The sequence below is a fragment of the Pararge aegeria genome, chromosome 21 (genome assembly GCF_905163445.1).
Source record: "Pararge aegeria chromosome 21, ilParAegt1.1, whole genome shotgun sequence".
Taxonomy (NCBI): domain Eukaryota; kingdom Metazoa; phylum Arthropoda; class Insecta; order Lepidoptera; family Nymphalidae; genus Pararge; species Pararge aegeria.
Genome location: NC_053200.1, coordinates 9158329 through 9176269, shown reverse-complemented (window position 1 = coordinate 9176269; position 17941 = coordinate 9158329).

The window sequence follows — 17941 nt, the reverse complement described above, 5'->3', positions numbered from 1 at the left end:
TAGGTACCCCCCTCTTTCCAGCTACCCTTGTTTATCGCTGGACTAAAGTGACTAGTGACATTGCGTTCCAAAAGGATCCTTTCATCAGAACCGAATTACCACGTCGATAAAGTTTATGGAGCTATTTCGTTTTATGTGCATTTTTAAGGAGACTACGACGCCGATATCAAATTTATAATTGTAAGGTGAATGATGTCGTCAAACCGTTAGTTGGTAACCATTCGTTGGTTGGTGAACGTAGTACAAAACTATCAACGAACGAAGTAACCTTTATGTGTGATGATAATTTCTTTTACTTCACTACTAGTTTTCCCTTGAATACGGTGTCACCGTTGAAGCCACATTGCGTCTGCCGTGAATCGTCTGCCGTGAATGGCATAATGTCCCAACATTCACGATTGCGTTTCGGAGGTTTATTAAAATATTTTTTTTACATCGAGTTAATTGACTACGGAGCGTGGAAACAATACGTATTGTCGGTTAATAAATTGATTTTTCGGTCAGGAAATTCACAACACGAGTTTTATTATATCTACGTTCGCCACCCCGTGCCTTGAAAAGCATGCTAAGCCACCGAGTCCTGGAATAATCACTAACGTATTATAATGACATGGGCTAGCGCCCGAAATTAGCAATACATCTATCCCAAAATCTTCGAATGGCGACTGAATTTAGTAGACTATCCTTATTAACAGCGAAATGAAGAAAAAGGATAGCATTACTAAATTCAATCTACTAGGAGCACAGCACATCCGTACTATCTGATTCCTTTTCAAGCCACTGAACAGATGTCATGCCACTGATCAAATTCGGCAAGGCACCGTGGGAAAGAACATAGGGTACTTTTAATCGCAGGAAATTAAACGGATTCTGCAGGTTTCAAAAATGACTGAAACAATCAACATCAACGACTTTATGAAATCGCTCAAATGTAATCGGTAAACATATTATTTCTGTTAGTTTTCTGTTATATTTTCTTGTTATTCTGTATTCTTCTTGGGTTGTTTATCGTAATAAGTTACGTTATAAGAAAATCACTAGAAACTATACATCACTAGGTTTTATGGAGCGTAGGTGCTCATATGCAACAGTTAAATAGACTAGACTACCTATTAATAACAGCTGTTATTGTGCTACCGTTTCTACACGAAATTGGCAATTACTTCTATAAAAAAACTATAACTTATAAATATTCATTTCTGGCTCGTGCTATGGTAATTCGTTCATTGCTTACATTTTCACTCACATTAAACGGAACTAGTTTACAGACAGACGACCTCACTTCAAACGGGTTTAGTTGCCAAATCGAAAAAACCGCCAATAAAGACCCAATAAGTAACAATTAGGGCTGCTACTTTTTTGAAGACACATACAAAATGTTATTTGAATTTTTACAGTTAAAAAATGATGCACAATGTTTGAACATAAAATTTTATTCCATTTCAGTTTTTTAGGTTACTTATAATATAAGCATAACACTTTCATTTACTTACTACTACTATCTATATAATAACGTCTTAAAATTATATAAATACAGAAAACCTAACAACATTTTCAGAGTTTTTTAGTGTTTGTGCAAAACGAAATATATTCTATCTATTCATATATTATAGCAATCCATTCCGTTACAGGCAAAAATTACGCCATTCGTATCTTAAACGTGCATTTCACATGATGATGAACATTCATAATGGGTAAACCATAGTTTTTTCAGCTATATTGTATTGCTCTTCAGGGATAGAGTATTTCACAGTCCGCAAGTTGTGTTCTGAAAAAACATTAAATGCTTAGTTAAAAAGAAAGGGTGGCAACCCTGCATAATATTGAACAGTTTTATGAGACTGTTGCGAGTACTAAATTACATTTGAAAATGGAATACATGTTCTACTATATGTTAAGTGTGTTAAATGCTCTTTAAAAACGCACTCCTCATTAGGTTTACTCAGTATCATGGTTTTGTAGGAACATTCTCTTTCAAAAACTTATCAGTAGCTAAATATTGTATATATAAGGAATATATTAGCTATAGTTTATACACCAATAAATTGTGTCTTAGTTCTGATCTAATAATCTGATAAATGGAACCTAATGTGCAATCAAATGTTTTGGACGTCCCCATAGGAGTCTTTTATGTACTTAGTGTACATAAAAGACTAGGAGTCTTCGGACGTTTAAAATATTTTTCTTGGTCGCCATATTATATATAAAACTTTACCATGGGATTGGACAAGTTCTCTATAAATTATCTTCATCAAATTATTAAAGTCCAACTTGTGGGCACAGACCTGAGTGAGGGCGAGGGGAGAGGCAGATTAAGAGCGAAGATCCTCAAGCTAGTCGAAAGCGGGTTCCTTTAAAAAATATTATAACAACTGGGACCTTCCGCTTAGCGTGCCCTCTGAGACACTGTGAATTGACAGTGATAATTTTGTAGCCCGACACGGAATCATGTTAATCCCTATACCAATTTTGCAGTTAGTTTAAATTTTAAAGCCTTTTAAGAAAGTTACACCATTAAAATCAAATCAAAGGAACATAAAGTGAATATACAAATTTAAGAAAATGTTGTCCGGTATGAATCCAACACTTGGAAACCCCACTCTTGTGTCAAGTTGTTTGACGACTACCAAGAATTTGGACAGTTTGTAAAAGGGAACATTTGGCTAGATTTTGTGCTTAGTATTTTTAAAGACGTTTAAAAACTGTGTTTGTATATAATTCTTTGCTTTGTAAAATAGGTTTGTATCCATAATGTATAGGTAGAATAGCTCTCATCCTCGATATAGGTTTTTTTATCCCGGAAAAACTAAGTTTTCCTGCAGGATTTTTGAAAAACTGTAAAAATACAGCGGATGCAATCTCGGTGAGCAGCTTGATACATTGTATTTGAAATCCGTTTTCATCGGGCTTTGATGAGGCAATTCACATTATTTTCTTAGAGGAAATATAGAATAGGCATTACCTATTACATACATGTATTACTGCAATTCCTAGACAATAAATGAACAAACACGTAGTGGGCAATGACCTGTAAATGAATATGATATTTGATATCCCATAATGCTTTCTTCTTAGTGCAACTCAATCGTGCGTTACTTACTTACTGTAAGATAAACAAATTGATTATGAAAATTATTCTCATTATAGATTCTAACACTTTATTAAACTGCTGCTAACCATACGCAAACGAGGTTTTATGTAAACAATAACTACAGTATGTCAATATCAAATATTGTTTGCTGTTCTTTTGTTTTTATATTTAATAGTTTAAGAAACTAAAATGGGAATATTAATGGTTATTTTTATTAATGGTTTTGGCATTTGTTTACTGCAACGTTATTTAAGTTCAGCTTATTTACATTCAGTGTAAAGAAAGCCCACTTACACTAAGCTTGTGGACAAATAGGGTCTCGCCCCAGCACGCTAGTTTTCAGGGGGGCCCTGCATGCTTACACACGTGCTTGCGAATGCTTCATTCATGCCAAAACCTTAAATCTGATCATAATAAATATAAAAAAGTAAATATAAAATTTACAGAGCTAAACTAAAAAACACAAAGACAACCAGTGTCCATGTTAATGTCAGACACGCCCTCTGTACATTGCACTAGAGATATATGGTGCTAAAAACTAAAGTGAAGCAGACACAAAAAGTATCGTAAGAATCATATGTCAACCAAAAACTCTAGTCAACCGTTAGGAAAGAAAAATAGTTGAAAATCCAAAAGTGCACGCCTCATAATCTCATTAATTACAAAGAAATTGAGATTATTTGTAAATAATAATTAAACTACATCTAATTATACCGTGAAAAGTAATAGGCTTCTATTCCTCAAAATACTGAAGCCTATAAAAAAAACCAACTCGATAAGTGAAGTATTTCGCTCGTTATCGTGACCACAAGATACCGGATCCGCACATACAGACACGCGGACGTCCAAGACAGAACTTTTTTAAACAATTTTTTTATTAATTTAAATAATAAAAAGAGATTTAAAAATATAATGAGTGTTATATTTAAAGCAATTAAGAATTAAAAAAGCAACATTTTAAGTTGGAGAATCACTCGGTGTGCGGAAATTGACAGTAATACCCAAAAATAAATATGGTACCTACGCGTGCTAAGACATCATCTAGGTCGGAATCCTCGCCAGAAAAGTTGCCCTTGTATTTAAACCCGCATAATAGAATGCCTTGAATATATTTCAAAAAAGAGGCAGCAAAGCTTTTTTAGCAGCTGTTTGTGACAGAATTCGTCGGAGAAACTACCGCCATGCTTGTTTCTGACGTCAAGCAGCATTTTTACGATTCCGGTGTGAAAGGCGTGGTTACCGGTGTTATTAAATAAATAAATAAATATACTAAGACAATACACACACCGCCATCTAGCCCCAAAGTAAGCGTAGCTTGTGTTATGGGTAGACGACTGATGAATATTTTCATGAATAATATACATAAATACTTAGAATATACATATAAACACCCAGACACTGACAAGCATTCATGCTCATCACACAAACATTTTTCCAGTTGTGGGAATCGAACCCACGGCCCTGGGGCTCAGAAAGCAGGGTTGCTGCAAACTGCGCCAATCGGCTGTCTATAGTTATTACAAGCACATGAGGCTTAAGAGTTGCTAGACACAGTGCGGCACGTTGCAGGATCTCTTTTTGCTAGTGTTGCTCTGTTCAAAGGCTGTCCACTGGTGCTTGGTCCGTGAAATCCCTATCCCTACTAATATTATAAATGTCAATGTAAGTTTGTTTGTTGCGCTTTCACGCAAAAACTATATATAACCGATCGTCATGAATCTTTGTACACATATTCTTGGAAGTGTTAGAAGTAATATAGGATACTTTTTATCCCGACATTCAGCTTGGTTCTCAGCTTCAGCATTCTCCTTTGGGAGAGGAGATGAGTGTTTGACGATTTTACACCATAACTCCGACAAATTATAACCGATTTAAATAATTATTTTTGTACTGATTTCCTACAACTGAACTTTATACAATTTCCAAACTTCTTACAGTACGGCAACTGTATATCCTACGTAGTATTACACGGTACCACCGGACCTATCGAATCCAATCTATTAAAATTTCTCCCCGTCGTCGACCTACAATACATATTCCTCGAACAAACAGTGCATTTGCACAGCGTCAGTTTTTGTACTTAGGGCCATTTTTATATAAAAACATTAATAAAAAACTAAAAATAACACATTTAAATAATTACAATGTTACAAATAAACTGAAGAATATGCTGAGTCATCTAAATTATCAAGATACCGAAAATATAATTCGTTCGTTAAGGTAAATTAACTAAATATGTATAATATTTTATTGAATATATATATAATATGTGTTTCATTTTGCACAAACTGTTTTTGGTTACTGTGGTTGGAGACTACTGTGGACAGCAGAAAACCCCTCATTTAAGGCTTAGCGATACTTAATACTTTAATTTTTTTTAGATCTATAACTAAATTTAATGCCACATCGAAAAACGCAGACGAAGTCGCTGGCAACAGCTAGTATTACTATAAAAAAAGACTATTGTTGTTACTTTTCCCTTTACTCGTATTTCAATTTTTACCACCAGTGTCTGTCATACCTAGATGATCACGAGAATATATCTTTCGTAGTCAAGGACGTCCTTATGGAGTAAAGCTTGCATAACAAAGTGAGGTCGGCCCGCCTCAGGTGAGCAAATATAAATAACATACTGAAGAACTTCTGAGGCTTGTAATGCCGCCTATTTACAAGTATGTATATAAGTATGAACAGTGGCGTGCATAGAGGGTATGCACAGGGTATGCACAGGGTATGCAGATGATATAAAATGAAGAAAATCTCCAGTATGAGTAATAAATACTTAAGGGTAGGCTTTTTATAACTCTTACAATGCCTATCCTTAAGTTTTTTAAAAGTCGTACTGGAGACTTTCTTTATTTTATATCTCTGTCTGTCTGTTTGTCTGGCATACCCTGTGCATACACTCTATGCGCGCCACTGAGTATGAATAATGTTTTGAATTTGTAATTGATAGATTGAATTTTCGTCGGAAATTGCCTGGCTAGTTTCTTTTTACAGTAATAATTATTAGATAAATACATTTATTCAAATTTTATAAATTTAAAATGCATATAAAAATTTACGGAAACGACAGGATTTGAACCTGCAACTCACTGGCAGTTTTATCAAAATTGGTTTAGCTGTTTTCAATGCTACTGGCGTAGATACTACAAGTAATGAAATAGTATTTTGTAATTTATCCCGCTATCAATCGAAATCCCGGTAGCAGAGGTAAAGTTTATTCTATAAAATGTAATTTGTTGATCGTATAAAAACTCGGTAAATCATGATTTTAAAACGGCGATATATTTTAATGATTACTTCATCTTTGTCTTACGTAGGCGTTAGTTTAAGCACCTGCGTGGATGGTCAATAATTTTTTAGGGGACACTCAAAAACCAATAAAAAATGAAGGGTCCTAATTCTTAAATATACAACAAATAATAATAAAATAATTCTTAAATATACAACATTGAATATACAAGGGAAATGAGGTCTAAGTTTATGGGGTATTTTGTAAAGTGGGTAAGCAGTGATTCAACCACGTGGTCCTCGGAGAGCACGTTGACGGACTTTGAGAGTGAGGGGAAGGAGCGTGAAAATCTCTCGGGAGATTGACCATCATGGCAGAAATCGGCCAGGAAAACTTTGAGTAAAGTGGGTAAATTATTAAACTTTTGATAACTATAATTTGATATGTGCCGGATATTTTATTCAATTGCACAAATTGTGCTGTTAGAACCCTTGTGTTGATCAGCTACAGGCCTTCCAACGATGACGACAGTCTTGTTGAGAGACTCAAGACTGCATAAAACGATTGCTGTATGTATAGACGGCACAAAATACCTTCTTCGTCTAAGTTGTGATCAGGTACTAAGCGAATGCTGTATTAGTGTTCTGTTCATTACTTATATTAAAAGTGTGTATTGTTTGTTGGTTTGTCCTTACATAAAGCAATAACTAAGCAACCAATCGACTTGATTCTGTGCAGAGAGTTAGTAAAAAGCACGTAGAGTAACATAGGCTACTTTTCATCCCAACCAACCCAACAAACTGTTCCCATTCGATTTGTAAAAACTCTAATAAAAACAACTGTGCAGAGAAGTCGCTAAAATACGCGGTGACAACCAGCATTGTTTACATTTTATGGCCAAATTGGAGCACAGATTACTACTGCAATATCAAAAACTTATGGGCAGCAATGACGAAAGGTTATGGAGGCGGACCATCATTAGGCTGGGGATCAACTCGTTTTTTTTTTTTTTATGAGGTATGTAGGGATATTTTATTTTATTCATCTTTTTCATTTTTTTTTTTTTTAATTCTTAACAATGCTTAAAAATAAAATAAAGACTATTAAAAATTTAAAAAAAAAATCATCTACCCTCCGCTTGCGGTGCTTTTGAATGCCCGAGCATCCGGCGATCAGGGCTCCAGAGTGAGGAACCTCCTCACAATACGCGCCGTTTCAAGGACTACTGCCTTCTGTATCCGACCCTTGATCTAACAACCCAGCGAAAGCTTCTTAAGATGTTGGTCGGCTCAACAGTCCACATGGTGGTAATCTTATTTTATTTATTATTATTATTTACTTATTTTTGTAATGTATGTTTATTATTTAAGTATTACTTTTTGTACCCTTCTTCTTAACTTCATGTACTCAATTTGATTTGGTAGGTAGCCTGGTAGGAATCGCTTTTAAGCGATAAGGCCGCCTATTGTACATTTTCTCCTTTATTTTAATTGTGTATTTTTTTATGCTTGTTTTTTTTTAATTTGGTGTACAATAAAGTGTTCATTCATTCAAATTCAAAATTCAAAATTCAAAATTTCTTTATTCATGTAGGCCTATCACAGGCACTTATGAAGCGTTCATACATATTTGTTTACATAATTGTAACGGGATGGTGATAACTTCGTTCGCCAACTTAAATCTAAAGCTACGAGGGTTCCAAACGCGCCCTGGTCTAAGAAGAGCCCACAACAAACTTAGCCGGGACAACATTCATTTATTCATTCATGCATTCAGTCATTCAACTCGACTTAATGATTAAATACATTTCTGCAGTCTTGCATAAATACACTGACAGTTAAAATGACACCTTTTACCAGCCCCGGGGTAGACGTAACAACATATCTACTGTAGTGGAAATCCTCAACCTACCGATCATTAATCTTCAGGACGCGCAGTCGCATTAGATGTAAATAATATCCGACAATTAGCCCGTCTCACTGCTGTCAGGTGCCGCTGCTTTAAGCACCGTTTAAAAATTGTCTTGGTTTTTTCCATATTTGTGAAAGAAAACTGTTACTCTTATCTTAAAGTGTTCAATCGTCTAATTACATCATTATTAAATACGGCACCACAATAAAAACTGTTTTAACTTTTATTTCAATTTATTTCTTTTCTCAGTTTTGACACTTAATTCTTTCTCTGTCAATTTGGATTGCCGATTTTGATATTTTATATTCTCTTTTAAGCTTCTTAAAATGGATTTAGACTGTTGTCATTTTAAACTCCAAATCCCAAGTTATTGCGATCGAAGATCGCCTTTTTTTAAACCAACGGCCTGTACGTTGCAGTTTTGTTACATGTTCATCCTTCTTTTGCCATGAAAGAAGGATGGCAATTGAAAACTGATGCCATTGCCACAAACTGAGGGCAGTAGTGGTTTTAGTACCTAAATCTCCAAAGCAAATACCCTGCTATGTGTTGCTCTATTTAAATGGTATGCCATTTACCATCAGGTGGATCATCTACTTGGTCCGTCAATTGGTCAAAAAAACACAGTAAACAACGAAAACCATCACGCTATTTCAATGCTGGTTGGTGGGCTTAAACATCAATAACGCAAGTTAGTGATAAAACAATCGCTTCCCAAGGGAATGGACACCTTCAATTTCCTCAGAGCTGTCAGTGAGAATTTCAAACAATACGTTACAATTTTCGGCCCGACCCTAGACTCGAACACAGGTCCCAAACTCAGCAGTCTAATATTCTAACAACAAGACAAACAAAAACTAAACTGGTTTAATAAGATTTATACTTATCGAAGTATACTTAAAATAACTATTGCGGCCGTCTATCCCTAGACTATGAGTATGCGAATAAGCTAAACATATTGATATAGTAATTTAAAGTAAAAAAACAGCACCTAAGATCGCAACATTCGTTTCTGATCATATTCCGTTTCTGACTAGTACTTACATACTCTTCAGAATAACCGACGGCAAATTTTCGTCAAGTTTAACAAAAAAACTACTCGAAACTGGCGGTATTTGCTTTATTTGAAAAAGCAATTACTTAAGCAGAATATACTCACTTATGGCAAGCTGACTCGGAATTCGTAACAGAATTACCTTTTCATGTCACATTACGACTCGGAGATAGGTAATAAAACTAGGTTCTACCAATAAATCCAATATAAAATACGCATAAGTATACATATTAGCTACGTCGTAATGAACTGTTTTATTTATTATTATGGTTTTCAGCTCAGAATAATGAAGTGGTTTTTGCAATACCCGGTACTTTTAAGCTTTCGCGGGGACAGGGTCCAATACATAACAGCATTGTGTTTGAAAATAATTTATTTATTTAGAAAAATGCTAAGGGTGCAGAATTGATACAATAAACATGGTGCCGCGATAGCCGTTGCAGTAGCATAAACTGTGTCACAAACATTAACGCCCAACGCCATTGTCAAAACTATTAGATGAAACTTTAATCCTCTGGTAAGAATGTGTCGCTTATACAATGAGTTTGCAATTTCAAAGGATGTCTTTGATCATTTATACCCAATTCTTTTTAAAAAAAAGTAATTAAAATTATAAATTGAAACTATAGTATATTTAGCGTTGCGCACCTATTAAAAAAAACCTTCATTCACGCTGCGCAGCTATATAGACTTATATTTATTATTTACTACCGTACCCAGCCCGCTTCGCCGGTTATATTATTTCTTTCCGTATACATTCTCTTCTATTCTCTTCTCGAGCGGGATGAAGATCATTATCTACACCCATGTACACCCAACAATAGAATATCAACATAGTAAATAAAAACTGTATTTGACAGTTCAAAAATAGGAGTGCTCCGATCGTCACCAAAACTTTACAGAATCACTCGCCAGGTCAATCCGGAGATTCCCTGAAAGTTTCATTGAAATCGTTCCAGCCGTTTCGGAGCCTATACGGAACATACCCACACACTTTCTCTTTTGTATATACAGATTATAATTATTAGTTTTATAAGAATTCAGTCTGACTTAAAATTTTAAGTTGATTAGTTGCCTAAACGAAATATCCCTCAGTAGATCACTTTGTTGCACTGAACGTGTTAGGTCTTTAGTCTCCCTTTCGGGAGGACTGAAGTCTATACCTAACTTTTAGAGATATGTGTGTAACAAGCAATTAAATATCACTATATTATTAATACATTATAAGGAAGGAAGCCAGCATGCCTGAGAGATTTCTATAATATTCTCAAAGACATGTGTTCTCAATTTGCATTTTGCCATCTCAACATGATAATTATGTTATAAGAACTAAGAACTCTTGCCTAGTACGTCCCAAAATGCGGAAGCAGCTGCCGAATCTGCTCAAATGCTAAAGCGCCGTAAATACTCCGTTATTTGTAATGACTGCGTTTTTGCGGCGCTTGCATTAGAGACTCTGGGCCCATGGTCTTCGGACACGTGTCCCAAAAATTGGTCCTTACGTCTGGTGACCCTAGAGACATCGGCTAAGTCTAGCAGTTCGAAGGGGCAATAGCGCCCGCATTTTGGGTACCATGCCCATAAGTGAACAGTTAGACGGCTTATATTTATTGTAAATATTAATTTTAGTTTGTTTATTATTATTTCCCTAGAAAAATATATTTTGCGTTGGTTTATAAACCTATTTATTTCTATTTTTATATATATTTCGATAAATCCACGACGTCGTGTAGAATCGAATAAGCATTGAAAAAATCCGTTGAGGTGTTAATTTTAGCAGTTTAGGTATGCTGAGACAAGAGTGGGCACTTATTGGCCACTGAAGTGGCAATTTTATGTAGAACGTGGAATCTCCTACTTCACTTGGTTTGTAAAAACTGTAGATACCGCACGTGCCTTCGTGCACGTAGGAAGATCTACTGTGGCTCGTAGATATTTATTTCTTACACCTCGATTTAAAGTAATACTGCCTCTTTGGTTTGGTTTAGAGTTTACCATTTTTCACTGCAGATCATGAGGAATAATCTCCGGGTCGGGTCAATGAATTGTATTGGGTTTTTCTATAAAGAAATGTTTAATATCCAGCCGTGCTTCGGAAAGCACGTTGAGCTGTCGGTCCTGCGCCTGAGCTCATGCCGATCCAATCGAAGTGACTGCACCTGTGATTGTGCACTAAAATAGGTATCTCCCGTGTATATCTATCTGGAGATGGACCACCGTGATCGAAATCGGTCAGGGAAACTATTGATATTGTTGTTAAAGTAATGCGATTGTTCGTGTATCTATAAACTACTGATCCGTGCAACTTCGTCTGCACCAAATCGGTTATTACCGGAAAACACGAATAAAATGATATTTTCTAAAAATGAATCCTAGCTAGATCGATTTATCGCCCCCGAAACCCCCTGCATACTAAATTTAATGAAAATCGTTGGGGCCAATTCCGATATTCCTGATGATGATGAATTAATTATAAATATACAAGAATTGCTCGTTTAAAGATATAAGAATAAGATAAAAGGTTGACTGACTGACTGACTGACTGACTGACTGACTGACTGACTGACTGACTGAGTGAATGACTTATCAACGCACTACTAAAACCACGAATCGGATTGCATATGTTACTGGAGCATTCTACTTGGACTAGCTTTTTGGAGCTTTCTGGATTTTATGAAGATGAATAGTTCTTTGTGGTCGTCAACTCTCACTGAAGCTCAGTGGTGTGCATACAGCATATGCTATGATATAAAAAGGAGAAAATGGTAGGCGTTTTATAACTCGTGCAATGCCTAACCTTAAGATTTTGTAACTCTTACTGGAGATTTTTGTTCCATTTTTTATCATCTAATTCATCTTCTCATACTTTATGTACTTCCTTTACTTTCGTAAAGAAAAGCCGTTGCCTGTGATAAAACATCTTTCTTTTATAATTATTGTAAACTTATTTAAGTCATCAACAATGTGGTTTAATCTTCGGATATCATTTTACGTGAAGAATTCTATACAAGGATGGGTAAAACAGCAACCATCAACTATACCGTAGAGGTTACATTACGTTAGTGATTCTAGAGGTGTATGGTCTATTGTTGGTTCAAAGACAATATTTCGGCGCGAAACAAAGGTGGCTTTTACTGCTTGTCATTCCTGCGTATTGAATTTTCAAAGAAAAGGCGATTTGTGGCATATGGGGGCATAGGCGTAGGGTGTGTGAGCAAAATGCAAATACTAGTCTATGCTCTGAACTTTTGGAAACGTCCAAATGTGTAGGTAAGTTTTAGCTTCTTTTTTACACTCATAGGATGGAGTTAACTAACCATATATAGAGAAAACTAACAATAAATTATCTGCTACACATTACAAAAATTTATGTAAACAAAAATACAATCAACCAGAGTTGTTAAAGCCCCTAAACACGGACTATAATTCTAAAAGAATTTTAAAAAATTTGGAAAATCCAAGTGCACGACTCATTAATAAAATAGCTATCCAATTATTTGTTAAAAAATAAGGAAAAAAAAACACATGAGTCGTGCAAAATAAAAAGAAAAAAATAATATTTAAAACAGCTGTACTAGGAAAGTGATGCACAGGCGCTCCTGGTGGAATAAAATGTACATAATATCTATAGATATAGATATATCACCATCCATGTTAATTTTACATGGATATATATAGATATACAGTCTTGCAGTTTTCGTTTTTTATTAATTGTAATTAAACTACACTGAATTAATTAATCATTCGCATTCAGTGACCTACAATCGTCGATAAGAATTTTTTTTTTAAAAATTTAACTCAAATAATGTATTTTTTCACAACTTAGAGTGTTTTCGGGTTTCACACATGACGGACAGGAAATTTTTTTGACCTATTTTGATGTTTTTTTCCAATTCTATTGCAGTAAATCAATTTTTTAAAAGTATGGAATTAATCTCCATTTAATTATCTCGACAATAGTATGCAAAATATCTAAATTCCGTGAACTAACAAGGCTATATTATTATAGATAGCTAAAAATAGCCGCCGAATTGAGGTGAAAAAAATTTTTCGATCGTAAAGCACTCTCTGATGCTTCGCATCATGAGTCGTGCAATAACACTTCAATAAGTAAGAGTAGTAAGATGGACGATGGTGTTCCTCTGTATTGTAATATATAAATTATGAATCTAAATAAGTAATTCGGAGTGATATTGTTAATGCTTCGTGCATTATTGGAAATTTCTAAGCGTTAGGGTTCATAATAAATACAGTGAAGCTGAAGAATTAATGGTGAAAACCATTACTGTAATAGAAAAGCATTGTGCTTTGGATTTATGAACACAAAGTCCTGTCAATGTTTGAGTGTTTGTCCATCATTTACCTGAGCATAGTGAGCTCGCTTGCTAGAGTAATAGGATTTTGTTTAGTTTTAGTCATAGGATGTGTTCCAGGTGCTTTCAATAACCGGATGTTGCGTAAATAGGTCCGGTTGCAGACGAACTAATTAAACTTATACTAATTATAATAAATAAGCATTAACGTAACTCTACATAATTACACACTTACATAATTCTGATCATTGATTTAATAAGTTACTATTTGTAAGCTGATTCTGATATAGTTCTGTCGGAATAATATTATTATTATCACTCGACCATGCATTTAGTTGCGCTAAAGAACGTTTAATTAAATGCAATTCGATGCTTATAAATGTTATGCAGCCAAATTACCAACCTATACTATGAATCATTTTGCTGCAAATACTAGGTGTGTTTACTTTCAAACTTTATTAGGGACACAATGAGTACCTGCGCAACTAACCACAGATCCAGTGAGTCCCATAAAAGCATCATCCCACAGCTGGGCACAGGTTTCATTGGGTTTTAGAATGTTACCACCACGCTGCGCCAACGCGGTTTGGTACTATAACGACTATTATCACATATTGATAAAAACAAAGACCGATAGCTCAACGTGCTTTCCAGGGCACGGAGGTGGACACTGATTTCCTAACTTTGAACTGATACTTACTTAAATCCTTTTTAGAGAAAAATCCAATACCTTACTATCCTAGGCACCTCGTAAATCGTGATCGGCGATTGAACATACGAACCACAAAACCAAAGAGACAGTTAAATAATGAAGCGAGTAGCATTCCTTAACCCGGACCAAGACAGTTTAGAAAATATTCCTAAGTACGCAACACTGTAGACGAGAATTCCTCAAATATAACTAGCACGGTACATAATGACGATTCATCTAGTGGTACCCAATAATATATCACAGCGGGCTTCATTACACAGATCTGGAACAAGACTCTAGTGCAACCTGAATCGCAGCCTACCATTAAGTACAGAAACTCCCGGAAACCAACTGCTTGTCAGATGTATCGATGGCGATGATAATAATAATTAATGCCCTGTCTAGTGTCGCTACCGTTTCAAACATACTGTAGTTAAGTATCCTATTTGTATAACCAATCATTAGTTGCAGGCCTAGGATATCTAAATGGCTTCAGTCACGGCCGATCCGTTGCAGCGATCGATTGCACGTAAATCGCAGCGATCGTTATAAGAGTGATGATCACATATTTGCATTCCAGAAACCTCTTCTTCTTCAAATGCCTCTCCATTGCTGTAGGTCAGCAGTCAGCAGTCAGTTTTTTAACTTCTCCTTGTCCATTGCTATAAAGAAATAGTTTTCCGACGACTTGATTACGGAAAATGTGAAGTGCAATTTTTTTTTATGTATATTATAAGGTTAACCAGGATCTACCCATAGAACATGTTTAAATTTTATTTTTTAATACCTAGTACGTCGGCCGTGAAGGGTGGTGATAACTGTATCCTGAACAGATGTATTCTGTGGCACAGTACGTAGCTCATTGAAAAAAACTAAATTTGGAACTTAGTAAGAGAAAAACATCATACCATGTCGTCATTTTCCCATTTTCCCAACCAAGTGAAACCAAGCGTAATACATCCGCGGGAAGAGGGGGAATTAAATGTATTCTGATCTGCCCTCACCCCACGGCACAGACAGTCAGTTTTACTAAACACATCGGTGGATATAGGTGGATATATAACGTGGGTTGAATCCTCGACTTGTGTTTACAGGCTAGACTAGTGATGCCTTGCAATTCATCATAGCATCGATTAATTCAAACATGGCGTACATTTCACGCCTAATAAAGCGGTGTTCTGATAAATGATAAACTCCTATCGTTTGCCAAAGGCTGGGGGGTCGGACCACCGTCGAGTGAGTTTGTCAGTGTCATTACACCGTGAAATATTGTCACTCCAATAATATCTTAAACCGCGTTCCCGATTTTAGTGCGTGGTCGTAGGGTCATTAGCGCACAGGGCCGCATTTGAGTTGTGCACCTAGAACAGTTTTTATATTTAAAATGCAAGCCACTGATGCCGAATCTTTTGCACCCAATTCTTTAAATTCTAGCCACAAAAAATATTTCTTTTAGACTTGCTAATAATTTTGTTAGGCTTTCGCCTTACTGACTTTAAGTTTGAAGTATTTACATTGTGTCACTAAAACTTTGGTACTCACCGAGCAAACACTACTTAAAGTGTTTAGAACAGGATACAGATGAAGGAATTGTCAATAATATTATGTAATGATGTAATAATAATATTCTTTACTACACACCAAAACATAATACGCAATACATAAACAACTTATAAACAACATCAAGGTGTTATGGCGGCCTTATCTCTGATAGTGAAGTTGTTCACTACAAGAAGGTTCTTTATAGATGAACTGCGTAGTTCTTCACTGAATAGCTACCTATTGATCACGATGATCAATAGGTAGCTATTCATATCATCAAAGACTGAATGAAATGAAACGAGGTAAAATATATATTTTACCTCGTTTCATTTCATTTCATTTCTCGGGTAAAACGAGTCGAGAGTTAATTCCGAATTTTCCGAGGAAACCGTTATGAATTAAGAAATAAATCTACGTCAGCGAATAGCACGTAACAGCACTCTATGGTACTTCGGTCAAAATATTTGCCAAATAAATAGAGTTCCATAAACAGTACAACATCACTTTTACTAAGACATTAGCCAGTAATTATTGTATTATTGTGCCCGCTTGGCATCTGGCTACGGCACTGACCGAGCAAACACTACGAAAGCCTTGTAGAACAGGGAAACAGATTTACGTAGTGTCAATATGAGCTCAGTACGTACACGTGCCAGTTCAACGAGCCCAATATAAGAAGTAACATATAAAAATTAACTGCGTGATTCTTCAACAATAGTACCTATCCCTTTTACGCACCATACTAGCACCATAAACAGTCCAACATCACTATTACTAAGTCAGTAATTATTGTGTTATTGCGCCCGCTTAGCATCTGGCTACGGCGCTGACCGAGCAAACACTACCAAAAGCTTGTCGAACAGGGAAACAGATTTACGAAGAGTCAATATGTGCTCAGTACGGACGCGTGCCAGTTGAACGAGCCCACTATAAGTAGGCACATATATAAATGAACTGTGTGGTTCTTCACTGGCCCTGCTGACTGCTGAGTACACAAGGCACAATACAGTAAGACAATATTTGACGCCCGTGCAATTACAATATGAAGATGTTAACGTTAATAATCGTTTTATAAAATGCGTAACGATTTATTGTTTGCCAAATCAATTCAATCGACGAAAAGCATCGAATGCACATTGAAGTAGTTTCGGGACGTTTAGAGCTATATAAATAAATTGGGGAAAAGTTACAATATAAGTAAGAAGAAGTAACCTATTGTTGGTTTCAACACGATCGTGATAATGACGATAACGGTGTATATTCTTTTTTTACACACATCTCTAAACTAAATTTTCTATTAACTAAATTTATTATAACTAATTGGGGTGTGATACTTTAGCAAGTTAATTAGTCCGATACCATCTTCAACATCGCTTACGACCAGGTGAGATTGCAGTCAAGGGCTAACTTGTAGTGGAATAAAAAAAGAAATGATGAACATGCATTCTAAAATGTTAGCGGGCTAACCTGTTATGGTAGTTATATTTTATATAAAACCCATCGGTTTCTACACCACATCTTACCGGAGTGTTTCTAACGGCAATCACGAGCGGAAATCATTTGGCGATCGCCTTTGTCAGTTCAGTGGTAACTAAACACGATCGAAGCCTCCCAACAGACAGACAGTTCTACGAAATATATATTCCTTTAATCACCTCGTACGACACCCAGAGGACAACTGTATTGTGATCTGCCACCACACAGCGCAGCGTCGGCTGTGTTTGGAAAGAAATTGGAATAAAAAAAATTTGAACTAAGTAAGAGAAAAACATCAAACCGTGTCGGCATTTTCCCATTAATTTTCTAAGGTTATCGCAAATAATAATGTGAACCAAGTGAAATCGAACCGAGACAATGAATTTTTGCGATACCGTGCGAGCTTTCACTAAAGCATTATATATGTTAGAAGACAGACGTCCGCACTTGTTATTTCTTACATTCAGATGTCAATGTAGAGCAATTCTTTTATTTTCTTAGTAATGTAGATTGATATTGCCTTCTAGGCTAAATTGGCCGGATCTCATCATCGTTAATAAAAAAAAAGATTTTTATCTCTTTGGTTAACATGTTTTACATGTGTTTGTTGCATGGTTGTAGGTTAAAT